At 45.0% G+C, this 23,301-nt stretch overlaps 1 protein-coding gene across 1 annotated transcript in view; it reads left to right on the top strand.

Annotated features, from left to right (window-relative positions):
• Nucleotides 1-545: 545 nt before the first annotated feature.
• PTAFR (platelet activating factor receptor) overlaps nt 546-23,301 on the top strand; it is a gene marked incomplete at its 3' end in the record, with an annotated part of 36,396 nt that continues 13,640 nt past the window's right edge. Inside the window, exon 1 of the mRNA XM_079728502.1 lies at nt 546-618. The remainder of the gene's footprint in view (nt 619-23,301) is intronic.

Raw genomic sequence — 23,301 nt, 5'->3', positions numbered from 1 at the left:
CAGGTTGTCACACCCACTGGACCGTGGCTTCCTGTGGGCAAGACTGGCTGTGCGTCCTCTCAGACAGGGTTATCTTCTGAAAGCAGCTTTGGTCATTTTCTAGCACCATGGGGCTCGCTGGATTGGGGCGGCACCCACAGAAGCTCGGGCTCCTGAAACAGGGCTGAGCCCTCCCTAGGTCAGGGCCCATCTCCCCCTCAGACCAGGAACCCAGTTCCTCCTTCTCTACCAGCCCAGGCCCGGCCCGGCCTCCCAGAGGGGCTCTGCATTAGATGGACCAGCCCTGTGTTGCTGGCTGAGCTGATTAGCAGAGAGAGAGAGAGAGAGAGCGGGCGTTCGGGCTGGGTGTGAGTATTCTTGGTGACCTTGGAGTTGGGGCCCCACCCAAGGAGCTGGCTTCCCGGGCTTCCCTGATCCTTCATCCGCCACTGCTAACTGGGGATTGCAGCTGTAAAGTGAGTCACGCACCTGGGACTGGGCCCGCCTTCTGCCTCCTTCCTGTTCGTTGCTCGCTTCCTGAGCTCCCTGAGAAGCCGGCAGGAAACATGCTCTCGGCGGTCCCAACCTCCCCCTCGGCCTCTTGTCGCCTCCTAGACCACTGTCCCTGCACTTTCTCAGGTAAGAGGCTGGTGGCCTGGGTGAGAGGGTCAGGTTTGTCTGCTTTGTCTGGCTGCTCTGCACAATCCTTGAGGCGGGTCAGGCTCTGGAGGGGTCCGCAGAGCTGGGTTATGTCAGACATCCCCCCCGTCAGCACCCCTCATGGACACACAACGCCCTTTATCACTCACAGACACAGCACACATTCTTTCACCCCTCATAGACATTTAACACACACAATCACCAACAGACGTGGCATTCCCTCACACACTTCACAGAAAACACACCCTCATCACCCGCAGACACCGTTCATGGCCCCTCACAAATACACGTCATACAACAGACCCTTGACATCTGCTGACCCCACCCACTACACGCAGTACACACGCTGTCACAATTGGCACAGTAGTCCCTTGTAGGATGTATATTGTAACTCACAGGATGAAATACACATCCTTATAGACATACAACATGTACGATAGCGCTGATGCACAGAACACATGAACACTTGCAGGACACAAGAAGCCCAGACTTGAAAGACCCTCCACTCACTCACGGCAAACAAACCTCTCCACACGCACACGCACACACACACACACACATCGATGCGGTCACACATACAATCATAGAAACTCCTCACACCCTGAAACAGGTCCCCAAGATCCTTGGGTGGTACTGCTCAGCTGGGGCAGGGGGTGGGGCGCAGTCAGCAACATTATCCCCACTTCTCACCTCCCCACCGTTGGACCCTGTTTGTGTACTGGGGGGCAGCCAGGAGCAGAGCTGGGGGTCTGGGTCACATCATGGAGCATGACGCAAGGGGCTGCCTTTCCCAGCTGTCTGAGTGCAGCTTCCTGACGGCCCTGGGACTCCACACAAGCTGCTGATAAAAAAAACTGGCTAGCATTTATCACATGCTTACTGTGAGTCAGACATACCGCTCACTGATTTTGCAAGTATTATCTGATTTAATTATGTGATACCTTTATGAAGTAGATAGATACCATTATCCTCATTTTGCAGCTGTGTTTCGATATAGGCTCAGAGAGGTTAAGAAACTTTCCCGATATGCCACAGCTACGAGGCAGCAGCGGGATTTAGACATAAGTAAGTCTGACCTCAGACTCCACTTCTTTTATTCTTTTTAAATTAATTAATTATTGCTGCGTTGGGTCGTTGTTGCTGCATGCGGACTTTCTCTAGTTATGGCCAGTGGGGGCTACTCTTTGTTGGGGTGTGTGGGCTTCTCATTGTGGGGCTTCTCTTGTTGCAGCACACGGGCTCTAGGCACACGGACTTCAGTAGTTGTGGCACATGGGCTCAGTAGTTGTGGCTCACAGGCTCTAGAGCTCAGTAGTTGTGGTGCACGGGCTTAGTTGCTCCGCGGCATGTGGGATCTTCCCGGACCAGGGCTCGAATCCATGTCCCCTGCACCGGCAGGCAGATTCTTTTTTTTTTTTTTCCCCCATTTGTTTATTTTTGTTTTTATTTCCTTTACTCTAGGAGGTAGATCAAAAAAGATCTTGCTGTGATTTATGTCAAAGAGTGTTCTTTCTATGTTTTCCTCTAAGAGTTTTATAGTGTCCGGTCTTACATTTAGGTCTCTAATCCATTTTGAGTTTATTTTTGTGTATGGTGTTAGGGAGTGTTCTAATTTCATTCTTTTACATGTAGCTGTCCAGTTTTCCCAGCACCACTTATTGAAGACAATGTCTTTTCTCCATTGTATATCCTTGCCTCCTTCATCATAGATTAGTTGACCATAGGTGCATGGGTTTATCTCTGGGCTTTCTATCCTGTTCCCTTGATCTATATTTCTGTTTTTGTGCCAGTACCATGTTGTCTTGATTACTGTAGCTTTGTATATAGTCTGAAGCCAGGGAGTCTGATTCCTCCAGCTCCGTTTTTTTCCCTCAAGACTGCTTTGGCTATTCGGGGTCTTTTGTGTCTCCATACAAATTTTAAGATTTTTTTGTTCTAGTTCTGTAAAATATGCAATTGGTAATTTGATAGGGATTGCATTGAATCTGTAGATTGCTTTGGGTAGTATAGTCATTTTCACAATATTGATTCTTCCAATCCAAGAACATGGTGTGTCTCTCCATCTGTTTGTATCATCTTTAATTTCTTTCATCAGTGTCTTATAGTTTTCTGCGTACAGGTCTTTTGTCTCCCTAGGTAGGTTTATTCCTAGGTATTTTATTTTATTTTATTTTTTGCTGTGGGTTGGTCATATATGGCCTTTATTATGTTGAAGTAGGTTCCCCCTATGCCCACTTTCTGGAGAGTTTTTATCATAAATCAGTGTTGAATTTTGCCAAAAGCTTTTTCTGCATCTAGTGAGATGATCATATGGTTTTTATTCTTCAATTTGTTAATATGGTGTATCACATTGATTGATTTGCATATATTGAAGAATCCTTGCATCTCTGGGATAAATCCCACTTGGTCATGGTGTATGATCCTTTTAATATGTTGTTGGATTCTGTTTGCTAGTACTTTGTTGAGGATTTTTGCATCTATATTCATCAGTGATATTGGTCTGTAATTTTCTTCTTCTTTTTTTTTTTTTTTTTTTTTTTTGCGGTACGCGGGCCTCTCACTGCTGTGGCCTCTCCCGTTGCGGAGCACAGGCTCCGGACGCGCAGGCTCAGCGGCCATGGCTCACGGGCCCAGCCGCTCCGCGGCATGTGGGATCCTCCCAGACCGGGGCACGAACCCGTGTCCCCTGCATCGGCAGACGGATTCTCAACCACTGCGCCACCAGGGAAGCCCCCTGTAATTTTCTTCTTTTGTAGTATCTTTGGTTTTCCTTCCTTGTCTCTTGTAACATTCTTTATTTTAAAGTCTATTTTATCTGATATGAGTATTGCTACTCCAGCTTTCTTTTGATTTCCATTTGCATGGAGTATCTTTTTCCATCCCCTCACTTTCAGTCTGTAAGTATCCCTAGGTCTGTAGTCGGTCTCTTGTAGACATACCCATACCTATATATGGGTCCTGTTTTTGTATCCATTCAGCAAGCCCATGTCTTTTGGTTAAGTATTTAATCCATTCACATTTAAGGTATTATTGATATGTATGTTCCTATTATCATTTTCTTAATTGTTTTGGGTTTGTTTTTGTAGATCCTTTTCTTCTCTTGTGTTTCCCACTTAGAGACGTTCCTTTAGCATTTGTTGTAGAGCTGGTTTGGTGGTGCTGAATTCTCTTAGCTTTTGCTTATCTGTAAAGCTTTTGATTTCTCCGTTGAATCTGAATGAGATCCTTGCCGGGTAGAGTAATCTTGGCTGTAGGTTCTTCCCTTTCATCACTTTAAATATATCATGCCACTTCCTTTTGGCTTGTAGCGATTCTGCTGAGAAATCAGCTGTTAACCTTATGGGAGTTCCCTGTATGTTAGTTGTCATTTTTCCCTTGCTGTTTTCAATAATTTTTTTTGTCTTTACTTTTTGCCAGTTTGATTACTATGTGTCTCGGCGTGTTTCTCTTTGGGTTTATCCTGCCTGGGACTCTCAGCACTTCCTGGACTTGGGTGGCTATTTCCTTTCCCATGTTAGGGAAGTTTTCGACTATAATCTCGTCAAATATTTTCTCGGGTCCTTTCTCTCTCTCTTCTCCTTCTGGGACCCCTATAATGTGAATATTGTTGCGTTTAATGTTGTCCCAAAAGTCTCTTAGGCTGTCTTCATTTCTTTTCGTTCTTTATTCTGTTCCGCGGCAGTGAATTCCACCATTCTGTCTTCCAGGTCCCTTATCCGTTCTTCTGCCTCAGTTATTCTGCTATTGATTCCTTCTAGTGTATTTTTCATTTCAGTTATTGTATTGTTCATCTCTATTTGTTTGTTCTTTAGTTCTTCTAGGTCTTTGTTAAACGTTTCTTGCATCTTCTCGATCTTTGCCTCCATTCTTTTTCCGAGGTCCTGTATCATCTTCACTATCATTATTCTGAATTTTTTTCCTGGAAGGTTGCCTATCTCCACTTCATTTAGTTGTTTTTCTGGGGTTTTATCTTGTTCCTTCATCTGGTACATAGCCCTCTGCCTTTTCATCTTGTCTATCTTTCTATGAATGTGGTTTTTGTTTCACAGGCTGCAGGATTGTAGTTCTTCTTGCTTCTGCTGTCTTCCCTCTGGGGCAGGCGGATTCTTAACCACTGCACCACCAGGGAAGTCCCTCCACTTCTTTTTTATTTATTAAAAATAAAAAAAAATTTTTTAAAGAGGTAACAAATGAGCAAGTTAAAAGTTCAGTAGATATAAATGGACACACAGTGAAAAGACTCCCTCTGATCCTTGTTCTCAAAACACCCAATTTTGCTGTCTGGAGGAAACCCCCCGAGTTACCCCTTGGAGACCTCTCTTATTTTTGGCTGCCCTTGTGACTTGTGGGATGTTTTTTCCCCAACCAGGGATTGTACACAGGTTTCTGGGGCCCCGGCCCTGAAAGTGTGGAGTCCTAACCACTGGACTGCCAGGGAATTCCTGATCTCTCTTTTAACAACAGTCACAGGGCAGTCTAGCAGTAAGAGTTCCAAGTGCAGTGCCCAGACTCTGGGGGCTTCCCATGTCCTCCCCCTCCTCTATCTGCTCGGGTGAGGAGTGGGGCCGGAAGGTCTAAGGCTCCTTCCAACCTAAGACCTAAGTCCACTTCTGCCCTAAATCCTCAGGGAGACCCTTGCCCTTGATTCCGCTGGACCTGGATCTTCTCCCCCTTATCTCACCCCTGGGGGCCCCGCCACACCCCAAGTCTTCCTTTCAGGATCCAGTGCAGGATGAGGTGACCCCTCTTACAAGCTGGTGGAGGGGAGCAGTTCTTACTGCTGTCAAAGGTGTGCCCAGGCTGAAGAGGGGGAGCAGGTGGGGCTCAGCCCTGACCAGAGGAGGGAGAGGATGAGGGAGAAGAAGAGGGAGAGGAGGGAGGAGAATGAGGACTAGCTGCCCAGCACTGTCCTTTACAGACGTAATGCCATGATGAGGTCGGCAGTCATTCCTGCTTTACAAATGAAGAATCTGAGGCCCAGGGGGCCCAGTTGGTAAGAGGCAGAGTTTGAGGGAAGATGAGTAAATGAGAAAGAGAGAGAGAGAGAGAGAGAGAGAGAGAGAGTCAGAGAGAGAAACTGAGTTTTTGACGAGGAGGAGTAAGAGGATTCAGGGCTGCCAAACATCAGGGCTGGCCATCCCCGAAAGGGCTCTCATAGTGAACCTGCTGCCCAAGTGACTTATGGGTTCTGAGGCCTCTGGTTTTGTAGTAATCCCCCTCCTCCAGTGATTCTTTCTCTATTCTCTTCGTTTGCACTATTTGTCTTTCTTTGTGCTTTTTTTCTCTCCGTGAGTGCATGGCTGACTTGCAGAATCTCAGTTCCCTGAGCAGGGATTGAACCTGGGCCCTCCGCAGTGAAAGTGCAGACTCCTAACCACCGGATCGCCAGGGAATTCCCCATCCTATCTTTTTTTTTTTTTTTTTTCTTTTTTTCTTTTTGAGGTACGCGGGCCTCTCACTGTTGTGGCCTCTCCCGTTGCGGAGCACAGGCTCCGGATGCGCAGGCTCAGCGGCCATGGCTCACGGACCCAGCCACTCCGTGGCATGTGGGATCTTCCCGGACCGGGGCACGAACCCGTGTCCCCTGCATCGGCAGGCGGACTCTCAACCACTGCGCCACCAGGGAAGCCCCCCCATCCTATCTTAATTACTTTAACTTTATAGTAAATCTTGATATACATTGTGGCATTTTCTTGACTTATTCTACAAATTATCTAGGCAAATCTCAGACTTAGGTTATAGGTTATATATATAAATACGTATTACAAATTCCTGTGCACCTACTGCTGAGTTAATTAGAATATTACAGATATAATAGGAATCTCCTGTGTATCCTCACTAAACCTCCTCCCTCCCTTTCTCCCCAGAGGTAATCATAACCTGAATTTGTCTTTATATGTTGATGCATATGTAGTGTGTCCACTAATAATAATAATGTTTAAAGTCTTAGGAAATAGTATCATGCTGTATGCATCCTTCTGCAACTTGCTTTTCTAGTCTAACATTATGTTTATTGTCCAGGTTATTACATGTAGCTCTGTTCATTTTTACATATGTATAGGATTACATTGAGAAACATACAAATATTAATATTTCCAGTATGTAACTAGGAATAATGTGCATTTTCAACTTTATTATGAAATTAATTTCCAAAATGGTGGTGCCATTTGTAGTTTCTTTTTATCAGTGTAATGAGGGTTTCTATTTTTTTTTCTTTTTTTTTGCGGTACGCGGGCCTCCCACAGTTCTGGCCTCTCCCGTTGCAGAGCACAGGCTCTGGACGCGCAGGCTCAGTGGCCATGGCTCACGGGCCCAGCCGCTCCGTGGCATGTGGGATCTTCCCGGATTGGGACACGAACCCGTGTCCCCGGCATCGTCAGGCGGACTCTCAACCACTGCGCCACCAGGGAAGCCCAGGGTTTCTATTTTTTTTACATCCTTCCCAATACTTGGAATTGGCAGACTTTCATTTTTTCCAATTTGGTGGTTGGTTGTTTTAATTTGAATTCCTGATTTTCTGTAATGTTGACCATATTTTTATGGTTTCTTAGCCTTTAGTCTTTTTCTTCTGTAAATTGCCTACTTCTTCTTTTACCCATTTTTCTATTGGGCTTTTCTTGTTTTTGATTTTTAGAAATTTATATTATATTATGCCTGAAAATTCTTTGATATATATGATACAAATATCTACTCCTGGTCTGTGACTTGTCTCTTTACTATTTTTATAGTATCCTTTGATATACACAGTTTTAAACTTTATATGGTCATATTTATAAAAGTTTTCTTTGTTATTTATAATTTCTATGTCTTAATTTAAGAAAATTTCCCAGACCCTTAGCTCATAAAGATATTGTCCCCTATTTTCTCCCAAAGCTTTTTATATTTTGCTTTTCATAGTTAGGTCTTTATGTCAGTTGGAATTTAATTCTGGATATGGTGCGAGGTAGGAATCTAATTTTATTATTTTTTTCCCCTAATGGATAGCCAATGATTTGCACCAATATCTACTCTTCTTTTATTGATCTGTAATGGCAACTCTGTCATATGTATCAAGTTTCCATATGTGTGATCTCTATTTGTGATCTCTCTTTCTGGGATCTCTATTCTATTCCTTTGGTCTATCTGCTTGTCCCTTTGTTAATACTCAATACTACCCTGTCTTACTACTATAACTTTATAATAAGACTCGATACATCATAGGAGGAATTCTATCATGTGTCCTTATGGTTTGTATGTTCTCATTGTACTTCAGAAATTTCTTGGCTCTTTGCTTTTTCATTTGGAATTTTAGGATCAGCTTGTAAAGTTCCTTGCAGAACTCTATTGGGATTTTTTTTTTGAGTGCTTTACATATGCTATTTTTTCCCCCAGCTTTACTGAGGTATAATTGACAAATGCAATTGTAAGATATTTAAGGTGTACATCATAGTAAACCCTAACCCTAACCCTAACATTGTAAAAGGACTCCCACCATCTAGTTAATTAACATCTATCAGGATTTTGATTGAACTGGCACTGAATTTATTGATTAAATTGGGAAGAACTTCCATCTTTATTATACTGACAGTCCCATGCATGAATATTTTACATCTATCTGTTCATCTAGTTCTTAGTTGTTTTTCAATAATTTTATAATTTCCTCCATCAAGACCTTACATGTATCTTCGGCCAAGATAGTTTTCTTGGTATCATAAATTGTGTCTTGAAAATGACATTTTCTGTTTATTGCTTGTTTATAGGCACATGATTGATTTTGTTTGTTTGTTTGTTTGGCTGTGCCGTGCAGCTTGTGGAACTGAACCTGGGCTATGGCAGTGAAAACACCGAGTCCTAACCACTGGACCGCTAGGGAATTCCTGGAACATGATTGATTTTTATTATTGATTTTATATCCAGAAATCTTGCTGAAGTCTTTTGTTGATTCTAATAATTTGTCCATGGAATTGCTTTAATTTTTCTGTAAATCATATTGCATGTGAAAATGACAGTTTTGCTTTTCCTTTCCAACCTTCATAACTTAAAAAAAAATCAATTAATTCTTTTGGCTGTGTCGGGTCAGTTGTGGCAAGCGGCTCATTGTGGCACGAGGACTCTTTTCGTTGGGGCGCTCGGGCTCTTCGTTGCGGCGCTTGGGCTTCTCTCTAGTTGTGGCATGCGGGCTCCAGGGCACGTGGGCTCTGTAGTTTGCTGCACATGGGTTCTCTAGTTGAGGCGTGAGAGCTCAGTAGTTGTGGCACACGGGCTAAGTTGCCCTGCGGCATGCGGGATCTTAGTTCCCCGACCAGGGATTGAACCAGTGTCCCCTGCATTGGAAGGTGGATTCTTTACCACTGGACCACCAGCGAAGTCCCAAGGCCACTCTTTAAATAAGCAATCCCTTATTTTCCTGATGATAAGATCCCCAAAATATATTTTTTTGGCTGCATGTCTTGTGGGATTTTAGTTCCCCGACCAGGGACTGAATCCGGGTCCTCGGCAGTGAGAACTTGGAGTCCTAACCACTGGCCTGCAGGGAATTCCCTCAAAAGGTTTTTTTAGGCCTACTTGAATATGTAAACTCTTTAGAATGTAGATGATATAATCCTGAGTTTCTCAACCTCAGCACTATTAACATGTTGAGCCAAATAAATTTTTGTTGTAGGGACTGTTCTGTACATTGTAGGTTGGTTGGCAGCCTTGCTGGTCTCTACCCACTAGATGTCAGCAGCACCCCAGTCCCCTCCTCCCCTGCCACTTGTGACAACCAAAAATGTGTCCAGACATTGACAAATGTCCTTGGAGGACAAAGTAACCCCTGGTGAGAATGACTGCTAGAGTCAAATGCCTGCTTATAATATTTAATTCATCCTTTTAAAAAATTATTTTATTTTTTAAATTGAAGTATAGTTGATTTACAATGTTGTGTTAGTTTCAGGTGTGCAGCAAAGTGATTCAGTTTAATTTATTCTTTTGGTTACTGACATAATCATTTTGGACAATAATTTATTATTTTATAAATTTGAGAGTGCTTCTTTACACTCTCAAGTTTCATGAGACTAATTTATTCACACTCAGTTTGTACATCATTGACATCAGCATCTTTATTGTTATTCTTTTCTTTCATTTAACAGAATTTTCCAGGTTACAACGTTTTTACTTCCATTTACATTGTATGAGATACAGCACCTAACATTCTAATAAGACACTATCATAAGAAAAGTCCATCCCAAGACACAATTATTCATTATATAGCATTGAGACAATTTTCTTTTTCACTGTTGTTCTCACCTCTAAAATCTAAACAAGTGTTGAATTACTTTAAAGAACAAACAACAAAAAAAACCCTTTTCTTATAAAAAATTACAAATACATACAAGAGTGCACTTAATGGTATAATGGATCCCCATGTACCATCAGCCAACTTCAACAATTATCAACCCATTTTTTTCAGTTGAGGTATGTCCCATTTTATTTTGAAGCAAATCCCAAATACATAATTTCACCTGTAAATATTTCATATGTTTCTCTAAAGGATAAGAATTCTTTTTAACATAACTGTGAAGTCATTAACCTAACCATCAACATTAATTCCTTAATATAATTGAATATCTGATGTGTTCAAATTTCTGATTGTCTCTTAAGTTTCTCTTTCTTTGCTTCTCTCTCTCTCTCTCTCTCTCTCTCACTCTCTGTCTAGTTTGTTTGAATCAGAATCCCAAAAAGGCTCACACATAGCAATTTGGTTGCTATACCTCTTAATTCTCATAATCTATAGGTTCTTCCATCATCTTTTTTCTCCCTTATAATTTATTTGTTGAAGAAACTAGGTTGCTTGTTCTGTGCATTCACTGCTGTCTGAATTTGCTGAGGGTACCCTATGATCTGTTCCTCTTCTCTATTTCCTGTAAACTGGTAGATGAACTTGCTGATTCTGTTTCCTTGGCAAGACTATTTCATAGGTAGTGTTGTGAACTGAGCACGCTCAAACACAACTTTATTAGAAAAGTTTCCAAACACACAGGAAGAGAGGGAAGAGTATAATAAATCCCTGTGCACCTGTATTAATTTCCTACAGCTGCTGTAACAAATGACCATAAGCTTGGCAGCTTAAAACAACACACATTTATTCTCTTACAATTCTGGAGGCCAGAATTCCAAAATCAGTTTCTTTTTTTTTTCTTTTTGGCGTTCTCTCCAGAGGCTCTAGGGCGGAGGCCATTCCTTGTCTCTTCCAGCTTCTGGTGGCTGCTGGTATTCCTGGCTAGTGGCCATGTCACTCTGCCTCTATGGCCACATTGCCTTCTCTTCTGTCTGTATCAAGTTTTCCTCTCTTACTCAGGTGCTGGTGATTGCATTAAGGCTCAGTTGGATAATCCTGGATAATCTCCTCATTTCAAGAGCAGTAATTCAATTGTACATGCAAAATCTTTGCCACATAAGGTAACATGTACAGGTTCCAGAGATTAGGACCTGATATTTCTGAGGACCATTATTCAGCCTACAAAATACCCATTCTCTAGATTCAATATTTTGCCTCTCTTTTTCTTTCCTTCATTCCTTTCATCCTTCCCTTCCCTCCCCTCCTCTCTCTCTGTCCCCTTATTTTACTGTAATATTTTAAACCATTTCCCTGTAATTTCACCCCTACATATTTCCATATATATGAACATTTTCTTATATAACCACACCACCATTATGCTCTAATAAAATTTTTGAAATCCCTTAGAACCATCTAAAATCCTGCCCATATGAAATTCTCCCTGATTTTCTCAAATGTGTCTGTCCTGGATATCTTCTGTTTTCCCCTCCAGATCCACTTTCCACCCTTTTCCACCCAACTCTGTGCCCCCAGAGGCTGATCTGTATGGACAACATTATCCATCTCCCTTGCTTCTGGTTGGGCTCAGCCAATGGGAGGCACTGGTAAGAAACCAGAGGGTGGAAGAAGAGAGAGATTCGGGTATTTATGTCCTGGTTCCCTCTCTGCCTGGTCATTGATGACCAGCTACAACTGCCTACGCAAGGTCACAACTCTTGTCAGGCAGCCTTTTCCAAATAGCTACCCTCTTTGTGTTCCAGTAACTGCCCCCTCTCCTCAGCCCTTCAGATGAAAAGGGTACCCCACTCTTGGCAGCCTTGGACGACTACACTATTCCTTTTGGTTCTGTAGACCTGCCTGTGTCTCTTTAAGTAATCCCTTCCTCCTCAGATTGCCCATGTTGAGTGTGCCATCTCTTTCCAGGACCCTAACTGATACATGTATCTTTTTACAGTTGACTTGAGTGATCCAGGTTCCAAACAAGATCCACAGGTTGCATTTGATTTTTTTTTTTTTTGTCTGCACTGCACGGCATGCAGGATCTTAGTTCCCTGACCAGGGATGGAACCCGTGTCCCCTGCGGTGGAAGCATGGAGTCTTAACCACTGGACCGCCAGGGAAGTCCCTGCATTTGATTTTTATATCTCTTAAGTCTCTTTTAATCTAGAGATTCCTAGATTAAAAGTCCCCTCCCCATTCCTCCCCGCCCCCCGCTGTGGCTGATCTGTCGAAGGAACCGGATCAGTTCTCCTGTAGATTGTCCTGGTCTCACATTCTGGATTTGGCTGATTGCTTCTCTGAAATGCCCTTTAATTTGTTCCTCTGTTGCCTGTATTTCCTACAAACTGAAGTTTGGATCTAAAGGCTTTATTAGATTCAGATTTGGATATATTTTATAGTAGAACTGACAGAATTGGTAACAGAATGAGGTGGGTGTGAGAGAGAGGAGTCAACCTCAGTTTCCTCATCTGTAAAATGTGGATAATAACCTCTGCCTACCTGCCCTGATTATTGATAATCTCAAAGAGTGCTGAACTGCGATTGCTCCGTGCACATACATGAGGGACTATTGAAAACCAGGCGTGAGCCTGGAGTTGAGCCAGGTGTCCTTCAGTCTGTGGTCAAGGTTGATCCTGGAGGTCCCTCTGTGCCTCTGGAACATGGTGGCTGGGGGATGGCTGAGAAGGTGAAGCCAGTTTGGGGGAAGAGGATCTGGGTTGGGGAGCAGAGCTAGGGCCTCAGCTCTAGTGGATAGTTTGTGTGAAGGTTAAATGTGATGAACAGACCACCACGTTCTCTCCTGTCTCAGGTGCTCAAGGCTCAAAATGCCTCCAAGGGAGACGAGAAGCGATGACCAAACTGCACCTTTTCAAAGTCCCTCCCAGGAGGCCTGGGCCACATCTTAGGATGTGAGGAGAGTGTGTGAATGAGCACGAGGAAGGAGGTGACGCTGGGCAGTTGTGAGTGAGAGGATGACAGATGTGACACCTGAGCTTGTGAGTGTGCAGGTGAGTGGGGAGATGTAATTATGACTGGGTATCTCTGCATGATGGTGTGTACTGAGTGTATGTGAGTGTGCAAGGATTGTGTGCTTAGGTGGTTTGAGTGTGTCCACCTGTGTGTGATGGGGTGCAGCTGGGGGAGGGGGCAGATTTTGGCTCTAGTTCTTCAGGGCTGAGGCACATGTTAAAGGTGGTTTGTCCTTTGAGGTCCATTTTTGGCTTTGATAAGGAACAGCAGTGGGGTCCCAAAGAGCAGGAGGGGGCCAGTCCAGACACCCAGGGCAGAGCTGAGGCCGGACCCTGCATGGGGCGTCAGGAGCCCGTACTACCACCTCTGCTTTGCACCTGCCCGGCTGTGGGACCCTGGTCCTCTCTAGACTTGTTTCCCGCCCTGTGTAGGGGGCTTCTGGGTTGGCTCTCAGCTGAGAGGCTTGCTTCCTTAGACAGTGTCCTCTGCAGTGCCCGGTGCCTGTGGGGCTCAGTAAATGTTTATTGGTTAAATGAATGAGTGGATAAATAGACTGGAAACTGAGGCAGGGGGCTCAGGCCCATCTCTCACCTCTGTTCACACAAAAAGCCTCCACCACCGGACTTTCACACACACGCTCACACACACGCACACACACACACACACACACGCTCACTGACAGACTCACCTGCGTTCACCTCCTCAGTTGCCCACACCTACTCACCCTCACCTATTCCCTCTAACTCACTCACTGCCAAATTCCTGCTCTGGGTCTACGAGCCTTCCTCCCCCGCAATCCCAGCCCCGCAGGGTTCCTTGGTCTTGGTGCTCCTTGGTCGCCAGGGGAGCCCAGCCGGGCCATGGCACTGACCACAGCAGCTCTTCGAGTTCCTCCCTTCTCATCCTCTTTATATTCCAGCTGCCTCTCCCTTTCCTCCTTCTCTCCCTTTCTTTTGTCTTTTCTCTCATGCTCATGCGTGTGCGCGTGCGCGCGTGCACACACGCACACACACACACACACACACACACAGGCGCTCTTACTGTCTCATCTTTTTCTCTGTAACTCCCTTGGTTTTTGTCCTCAAATCTCCTCATTCCTCTCATGCTCTCTCTCTCTGTGTTTACATTTGTCTGTCTCTGTGTGTGTGCCTGTCTCCCTCCATCTCTCATTTCCCTGACTCTCTCTTATTCTGTTTTCTCACTCACGTCTCCTCTCCCTTCTCCCTCACACTTGTGCTGTCTCGAATGCATGCTCTTGCCCCTCTTGTTCTCTCCCTGTCTGCTTCTTCTCTTCCTCCTCCGCAGCTCCCGGCTCGGTGGCCGCTGCCCACACCCCACCCTGCCCCTTTCTCTGCGAGAAACCTCCGAGCAGCGTCCAGGGCCTGGGTGACCCAACTCTGAGGTTTCTGTGGAGGGGCCCTGGGGTCATGACGTTTCCTTCTGGGGGTGACTTGGCATGGATGTGCTCTGTTTCCTCACTTCTGCAATTCCAGACAGCACAGAGGCTAGGGCTGCAGACAGATACTCAGACCTGACAGAGGCAGCCGCTGCCCCGGGAGAGGTAAGAGGCGTCCCAGCCCTGGCCGGGCCAGGAGGAGGTGTGTGACAGTGTCCTCGGGAGACCAAGGTCATGACGCCTAGACTGCGCCTAAGCAAACAAGTGCTTCTGTTTTTGGGTTTATTTTTAATTTTTTAAAATAATTAATTTATTTATTTTTGGCTGCGTTGGGTCTTCCTTACTGCGCAAGGCTTTCTCTAGTTGCGGCGAGCGGGGGCTACTCTTTGTTGCAGCCCACAGGCTTCTCACTGCGGTGGCTTCTCTTGTTGCGGAGCTTGGGCTTTAGGCGTGTGGGTTTCAGTAGTTGTGGCACGCGGGCTCAGTAGCTGTGTCTCGCAGGCTCAGTAGTTGTGGCGCTCGGGCTTAGTTGCTCCGCGGCAAGTGGGATCTTCCCAGACCAGGGCTTGAACCCTTGTCCCCTGCATTGACAGGCAGATTCTTAGCCACTGCACCACCAGGGAAGTCCCAGTGTTCCTGGTTTTAAGGGAATGTTTTGGCATCTTCTTCAGGCCCAGAGGCTCTTGCTTAAAAGGAATTCCTCGTGACCAAACTTTCCCAGGGAATCTGCTCCCCTCTTTGGTTCTCTAAGGCCAAGGCAGTGCTGAAGTGACCTCAGAGACCTCACTGGGAGGTGGCGATGGTGATGAGAGGGGGCTACCTAGATCTCAGGGGCTGGAAGCCATCTGATTTACTTGCTGTGTGGCCTTGACCATGTCACATCCCCGCTCTGTGCCTCCGTTTCCCAAATTGTCAAATGAGGATAATACCGTCTCCCCAGAATGAAGGTCAGCAAAAGTAAAGGGTCTGGTATAGCGCTGCGCACTTAGGAATTCACTAGATGCTGGGTTTTTCCAGGGGGATGATGAAGAGGATAACCAGGTTGCTGGTACAAAGTGCCTGGCTCACAACCTGCTTCCCCGGCAGGTCCCAGGCGGTAGGGACAGAGCACAGGCTGGTAATCCCTGTCCTTCACTGGCAGGTCCAGATGTGGGCATAGTGAATGGAGGCTGCTGCCCAGATACTTGCTCACCTGTAGAGAATGAGGGGACCAGCAGAGTCTCTCCCCAGGCATTCAGGAAGCTCTGATTTAGCTCTTGACTGAATACACAGCTGTGTTCCAGGTGCTTAAGAGTGTGTGTGTGTGTGTGTGTGTGTGTGTGTGTGTGTGTGTGAGTGAGTGAATGAGATGGTGGTGGTGGAGACTATGTGGGGGGAAGACCACCACTCGGCAGCCCCTCCCCCCCTTCTTAATTCTACAGGAGGGGACCTTCAGGTCTAAGTTTGGAGCTGAGCTCAGCTGGCTGGTGGGAGCGGCATGTCGAAAATTTCTGCTATCTCTTCACAGTTTATAAAGTCCGTTTCAGTTCCCCAAATGCCTTACTGTTTACCAAACCCTTTATCACGCCCAACCATCTTCCTTTTCACAATAGTGTTTGAGGTTTGGTGGGGGAGGGGTGTGTGCAGATGAAGATCCCAAGGCTTAGAACTGGGGAGAGACTCACTCTAGGTGGTGGGTGGCTTGGCTGAGATCAGAGCCCAGATCCTCTGATCGTAATTCCTGATCGTAATTCGTAGTTCTCTTCAGCCACCCTTGGTCGCTGCTTCCAAAGGAGGAGATATGTGGCTGCTTTGGTACATTGCTGATTTATTTGCTCATTCATTCATTCATTCAACAAACATTTTCTGAGGGGGAGGGAGGAGCTCACAGTTATTGATCAATAACCTCGTGCATCAGTTGCTTCATTTTGCACTTATAACTTACCCTGTGAGGAAGGTTCTATTATCACCATTTTGCAAATGAAGAAAGAGAGACTTCAAGCTGAAGATCAGCTAGGAAAGAGCAGAGCCAGGTGCAGATCTGAGTCTATGTGACCGCAGGGCCTGTGTCCTGTAACCTACGCTTTCCCTTGGGCCAGCCCCTGAAGATGTCAGAATGATTCCTGGTATAACAGAGGTGTGCCCTTGCTGGGGAAGCCCAGAGGAAGAAGCACCTCCTTGGGTGCTTCCTCTTCCCTGCCCTGGCTGACTTCCAGGAGGCAAGAAATGGGGGAGGGTGACTCACAGACAGATACTACCTGGGTATCTTGGACCCAGAAGGAGAGACTCAGGCCAGGCTCAGGGTCCCCCAACTCCACAGGGATGTCCTAGGTCAGATGAGCAGAGACTGAGTCTCATCAATATAATATATAGGGCTTCCCTGGTGGCGCAGTGGTTGAGAGTCCGCCTGCCGATGCAGAGGAGACGGGTTCATGCCCCGGTCCGGGAAGATCCCACATGCCGTGGAGCGGCTGGGCCCGTGAGCCATGGCCGCTGAGCCTGCGCGTCCGGAACCTGTGCTCCACAACGGGAGAGGTCACAACAGTGAGAGGACCGCGTACCGCCAAAAAAAATAAAAATAAAAAATAAACCTGGGATCAGGTGGGCCCCAAGTGAGAAAGAAAGTTGGGAAACTCTGATGCCCAGGCCACCCCCCATCTCTGGGGCCCTAGACCCTGTCCCTGACCTCTTCCCAGACAATGAGCTCCATTCATCCACCAATAAACGTACCTAGCGTGGTGCTAGCCTCCTTGTACTGGAAACCATGTAGAGCCTAGTGCAGAATTCCCCAGAGGTCAGGAAACTTGCTCCCTTTATTTGCCCCTCAAATCCTTCTGCTTCCTGGACAAATGGTAATGAAACCACTCCATGAGGGGAATTTTTAGAGGATATGACCAGAAGCACAGAGGCATGGCCAAGCCAGGGCACAAATGTCAAGCATCAGGGGAGGCCAGAATAGGAGGTAACTCATTTATTGAGCATGTTAGAAGTTTAACTGCTTTCAACCTCAAAGCTACACTGTGAGGTCAATGTTGATATCATTTCCGTTTTATTGATGTGAAAACTAGAACTCACAGAAGGGAAATGATTAAACTATGGTGTTTTAAACCTTTATTTTATGTATTTATTTATTTATGTGTTTTGGCCGCGCCGCATGGCATGCGGGATCCTAGTTCCCTGATTGAACCCGTGCCCCCTGCAGTGGAAGCGTGGAGTCCCAACCACTGGACCGTCAGGGAAGTCCCTGAACTTTGGTGTATTATTGGTCCCAGGGAATCTAAGGGCTAGGAGTGGCTGAGGCTGGTGTGAGAGGTTTGGAAGTGAAGGATGAGGGACAGTGCGACTCTGTGTGTGTGTGTGTGTGTGTGTGTGTGTGTGTGTGTGTGTAATGCCTGAGGACCTGTACCCAGGGAGTTCCCAGCCCAGAAGGGAAAGAGAAATCAACATCCATTATAATGCAATGTGATGTGTTATGGGAACCAAAGGTGACACCTCTAACCCTTTCTGGGGTAGAGAAGTAAGACTAACAGTAGCCGGCATTCACTGAGCTCTTATCATAGATCAGGCATTTTCTACTTAATCCTTACAAAAATGCTATGATGTAGTGTTAGGATTCGTTGTTTTTTGTTTTTTTGTTTTTTTTTTTTTGCGGTACGCGGGCCTCTCACTGTTGTGGCCTCTCCCGCTGCGGAGCACAGGCTCCGGACGCGCAGGCGTAGCGGCCATGGCTCATGGGCCCAGCCGCTCCACAGCATGTGGGATCTTCCCAGACCGGGGCACAAACCTGTGTCCCGTGAATCGGCAGGTGGACTCTCAACCACTGTGCCACCAGGGAAGCCCTTTTTTTTTTTTTTTTTTAAATAGATGAATGAACAGAGGCTTATGGAGGTGAAATTGTCTTGGGCAAGAATTGGCTGATAGCATTTTGCCAACTGTCTCTAGCTGCCATAAAAAGATGTGACTGTTTCCCAGAAGTTTTCAGGGTTAATGATATATCTGGAAGCTTGATATAGGTGGCTTCAAATTGGGGTAAACTTGGGATGAGCTAGATGTGAATGGTTGCAATGACAGTGGTGCTATTTTGAGAAACATTTGATCTAATCAGCTGATTGTCTGGATTTCCTGTAGATACAGCTTTTTAGAGCTGTTGATCATGAATACCTGAAATTGTGCTACATTATTCATTGAATCTTCACACCATGCTGGGAGCTATGTGCTTGAAATATTATCAGCTCCATTTACAGGGGAAGGACCTGAGGCTCAGAGAATGATAAGCTTGGCCATGGTCGTGAAGCCAGGACAGAGACAGGATTTGAACGGAGGTTTGTCTGACGCCAGAGTCTGTGGTCTTAACCACTGTCCTTTCCCAAATACTTTATATCCTTTATCTCGCTGGGTGCTCACAAAAAGCTCTATAGGGTAGATGTGTTATTGTCCTCATTTTATAGATGAGGCCCAAAGAGGGGAAGCAGTTTTACCAAATGTCACACAACCATTAAATAAAAAAGCTGAGCCATATGATTCTAAGTTAAAATTATACAATGTATTTTCAAATCTGCCATCTCTGAGACCCATTAAAATTTGTTTTTATTGTGGTAAAAAAGATGTAAGAGGGATTTACCCTCTTAACAATTTTTAAGTATTGTTAACTATATGCACATGTTATACCACAGATCTCTGGAACTTTTTCATCTTGCATGACTGAATCTCTACACATTGAACATCAACTCCCTGTTTCTCCCTCCCTCCAGCCCCTGGCAACCACCGTTCTATTTTCTGTTTCTGTGAGTGTGATTACTTTAGAAACCTCATATAAGTAGAATCATTCAGTATTTGTCTTTTTGTGATTGGTTTATTTCACTTATTAATATCCTCAAGTTTCATCCATGTTGTAGCATAGGACAGGATTTCCTCCCTTTTTAAGGCTGCATAGTATTCCATTATACATATATACCACATTTTGTTTATCCATTCATCTGTTGATGGACATTTAGGTTGCTTCTATCTCCTGGCTATTGTAACTAGTGCTGCTGTTTACCTGGGTATACAAATACTTCTTCAAGATCCTGTTTTCAACCTTTTTTTGGAAATATACCCAGAAGTGAGATTTCTAGATCATTTGGGAGTTCTATTTTTAATTTTTTGTGGAACCTCCATACTGTTTTCCATAGTGGCTGCATCATTCTATATTCCCACTGACAGTGAGTGCATAAGTGTTCCAATTTCTCCACATCCTCACTAACACATGTTATTTTCTGCTTTTATGATTGAGGCCATCCTAATGGGTGATATCTCATTGAGGTTTTGATTTGCATTTCCCTGATGATTAGTGATGTTGAGCATCTTTTCATATGCTTTTTTTCCCCCTGCCTCTTGGCAATTTAAAAAAAATTTAGTTTATTGAAATATAGTTGATTTATAATGTTGTGTTGATTTCTGCTCTACAGCACAGTGATTTAGTTATACATATATATGTATATATATATATATATATATATATACATTCTTTTCCATATTATTTTCCATTATAGTTTATCACAGGATATTGAATATAGTTCCCTGTGCTATATAGTAGGACCTTGTTGTTTATCCATTCTATATATAATAGTTTGCATCTGCTAATCCCAAACTCTCAATCCATCCCTCCCCATCTTTTCATATACTTGTTGGCCGTTTGTATATCTTTGGAGAAATGTTTCTTCAAGTCCTTTGCCCATTTTTAATTTTTTTGTTGTTATTGAGTTGTAAGAGTTCTTTATATATTCTGAATATTAATCCCTTATATTATTTGCAAGTATTTTCTACAGTTTGGTAGGTTGGCTTTTACTCTGTTGATTGTTTCCTTTGCTACACAGAAGTTTTTAAGTTTGATGTAGTTCCAAATGTCTATTTTTCCTTTTGTTACCTGTGCTTTTGGTATCATACCCAAGTAATCATTGCCAATTCCAATGTCATGATGATTTCCCTTTAGGTTTTCCTCTAGGAATCTTATAGTTTCCAGTCTTATGTTTAGGTCTTTAATCCATTTTGAGTTAATTTTTGTATGTGGTTTAAGATAAGGGTCCATCTTCATGCTTTTGCATGTGGATATCCAGTTTTCCAAATACCATTTGTTGAAGAGACTATCCTTTTCTCATTGTGTGGTCTTGACACCTTTGTCAAAGATCATTTGACTATATATGTAGGGATTCATTTCTGGGCTCTCTATTCTGTTCCGTTGGTCTTTATGTCTGTCTTTATGTCAATACCACACTCTTTTGATTATTGTACTTTGTAATATGTTTTGAAATCATTAAGTGTGAGGCCTCCAGCTTTGTTCTTCTTTCCCAAGATTGTTTTGACTCCTGGGGGTGCTTTGAGATTCCTTATGAATTTTAGGATTATTTTTTCTATTTCTACAAAAAATGCCATTGGGATTTTAATAGGGCATTGAATCTGTAGATCAATTTGGGTAGTATGGACATTTTAGCAATATTAAGTCTTCCAATCCATGGCCGCAGGATGTCTTTCCATTTATTTGTGTCTTCTTTAATTCCTTTCAGCAATATTTTGTAGTTTTCAGTGTACAAGTTTTTTGCCTCCTTGGTTAAGTTTATTCCTAAGTATTTTATTCTTTTTGATGGTATTGTAAATGGGATTACTTTCTTAATTTCCTTTTCTCTTAGGCCCATTTTTAAATCCTCATTTTACCAGTGAAGAGACAGAGAGGCAGAGTCATGGGGTGAGTTTAGCGTTTGAACCAGGATTTGATTCCAGCTTCAACGCTGCCTGGCAGGAGTTAGATGAATGCAGAGCAGTCCCTCCCCTGCCTTTGCCCTGTTCAATTCCCCACTTTGGGGAGCAAAGGTAAAAGCAGGGCCCCAGGTCGAAGGCAACTCTTCCCGGGGCCTTGCAGCCTCTGAAGCACCTGTTCTTAGGTAATAGGACAGGTCTGTGAGTGGATGAGTTGGTCAAGGAGTGGTTTGCTTCCACCAGGGGCCACAGCTTGGCCTGGGAGAGACAGGATGGGCCTTGGAGTTCAAAATCTCACGGGCCACTTCCCAGCTATGTGACTGTGGACAAGTCTGTTTCCCTCTCTGACCTCACTTTTTTTGCTGGAAAAATGGGCATTTTGTAAAACTCACCTTGCAAGGCTGATTTGAGGAGGAAATATGATCATGGGTAAGAGGTGTCTGTTCATTTAATCAGGGAATGATGCCCAGTGCCCTGAGCTTAGGTGGGCTGGCTCTGGCTCCCCTCCAGTCATGCCCTCCCCCACAGAGCACGGAGTCCTTGGATCTCGGAGGGAGTGCCCACTTGGATCCAGTGCCCCTCCCATGCTCCCAGGCTTGCCAGGCTTCGAGGAGCTGCTGATTCATGGAATGTGCATGAACTTAGATATGACTGATTTATAGCTTATAAATATTTAGACATTTTTACTCTTGACCCCAAATGGCCCCACAAATGTTAGGGGCCAGTCTGACTGGTAAACCCAATGTCCCAACCCACAGTCCACACTGGGGAAGTAATCAGCACATAATTCCTTCTGCCCAGATCTCAGTGGTCCCTCTGACTGTCCAGCTGAGGATGGGAACCCTTTCTCTAGGTGCCCTAGGGGCTGGGATTGTTTGCAGACAGTATGGGAATGGCAGCCAGTGGGGATTGGGACTGAATACTCTGCAGGGCAGAGGGTGGGAGATACAGATGGTAGAATTCTTCTTGTCTCCATAAATATTTATGCCCCCCTAGCCCACCCCTCAGCTAAATGCTGGGCCTGGGCCTGCTGCCCGGCCTTGATCCATCAGGGAGCCCTGCCCACGTGTTAAGTTGAGTGGTCTGAGTAGCCTCTTCCTTCTCCCTCCGGATGCTCCTTCCCTTCCTGAGGCGTTGAAAGCTTTTTTGGCATTAGCCCAACACCCTGTCCGGAGCTGGCAGGAAAGCCAGTATGTGGGTTAGGGTCCCTGGGGTCACTGGTGATCCACAGTCCCCTCCCCTGGCTCCAAGTGACTGGGCCAATAGTGAGAGGAAGGCCTGGCCATTTGTGGCTACATTGCATGCTTATCTTTGGAAACATTGTTTGGCTTATAAAATTTTGCAGATGAAGAAACTGAGGCTCAGAGAGGTGAAGTCACTTGTCCAAGGTCACACAGCAAGTAAATGGCAGAGCCAGTTAAGAACCGAGGTCTTTCTGACTCCAGAGGCCTTTTCCCTACCCTGCCTTTTCCCCCCAGAGAGACTGGACACCTTTCCTTCATACTAGTTTCCTCTGAATAATTGTCAGGGCTTGGTCATTCATTCATTCAGTCTTTAATGTCTGACACTGAAGATAAAGAGACAAAAATGATCTAGTCTCTGCCCTCAAGAAGCGCTCAGCCTGGCGAGGAAACATCCACAGAAATCAATATTTACAACATACAGTGTCAGATGCTATGCTGAGGAATGTGCCCAGTACCATGGCAACCCAGAGAAGGAGACAACTCATTCTGCCTGGGGCAAACAGAGAAGGCGTCCCAGAGGAAGTACTCTTTAGATTAGGTCTTCAAAGATGAGTAAGATTTTGCTAGGTAAAGCAATAGGCAAAAGGCATTCTCAGTAGGGGCCACAGCATGTGCAAAGGCACAGAGGTTTGAGGAGAAATAGTTTTTAGAGAAGCAGCAAGAAGTTCATTGTGGTTGGAGTAGAGGGTGAGTGGTAGTAGAGGCTGGTGGGAGATGAGATGGGGAAGGAGCTTGCACTTGGTCCTGGGCAATGGGGAGCCATGGAAGGTGTTAGAACAGGCAAGTATGTGGCTGACAGTGTGTGGAGGCACAGCACTGCTCAGAGTTCAGTGTGCGCGTGAATCACCGGGGAATCTTGTAAAAATACAGATGCTGAAACAGCAGGTCTGAGGTAGAGTCGGGTTCTACATTTCTAACAAGCTCACAGCTGATGTTGATGCTGCTGGTGCAAGGACCACACTTTGAGTAATGAGGTTGTAGAGGGCTCACTCCGCCTTGTCTGGAGGCTGCTCTGGGGAGCAGGCAGCCACTGGTGCTCTTTT

This window comes from Hyperoodon ampullatus (assembly GCF_949752795.1).
Source record: "Hyperoodon ampullatus genome assembly, chromosome: 2".
Taxonomy (NCBI): domain Eukaryota; kingdom Metazoa; phylum Chordata; class Mammalia; order Artiodactyla; family Ziphiidae; genus Hyperoodon; species Hyperoodon ampullatus.
This window is presented reverse-complemented; position numbering and strand designations above follow the sequence as displayed.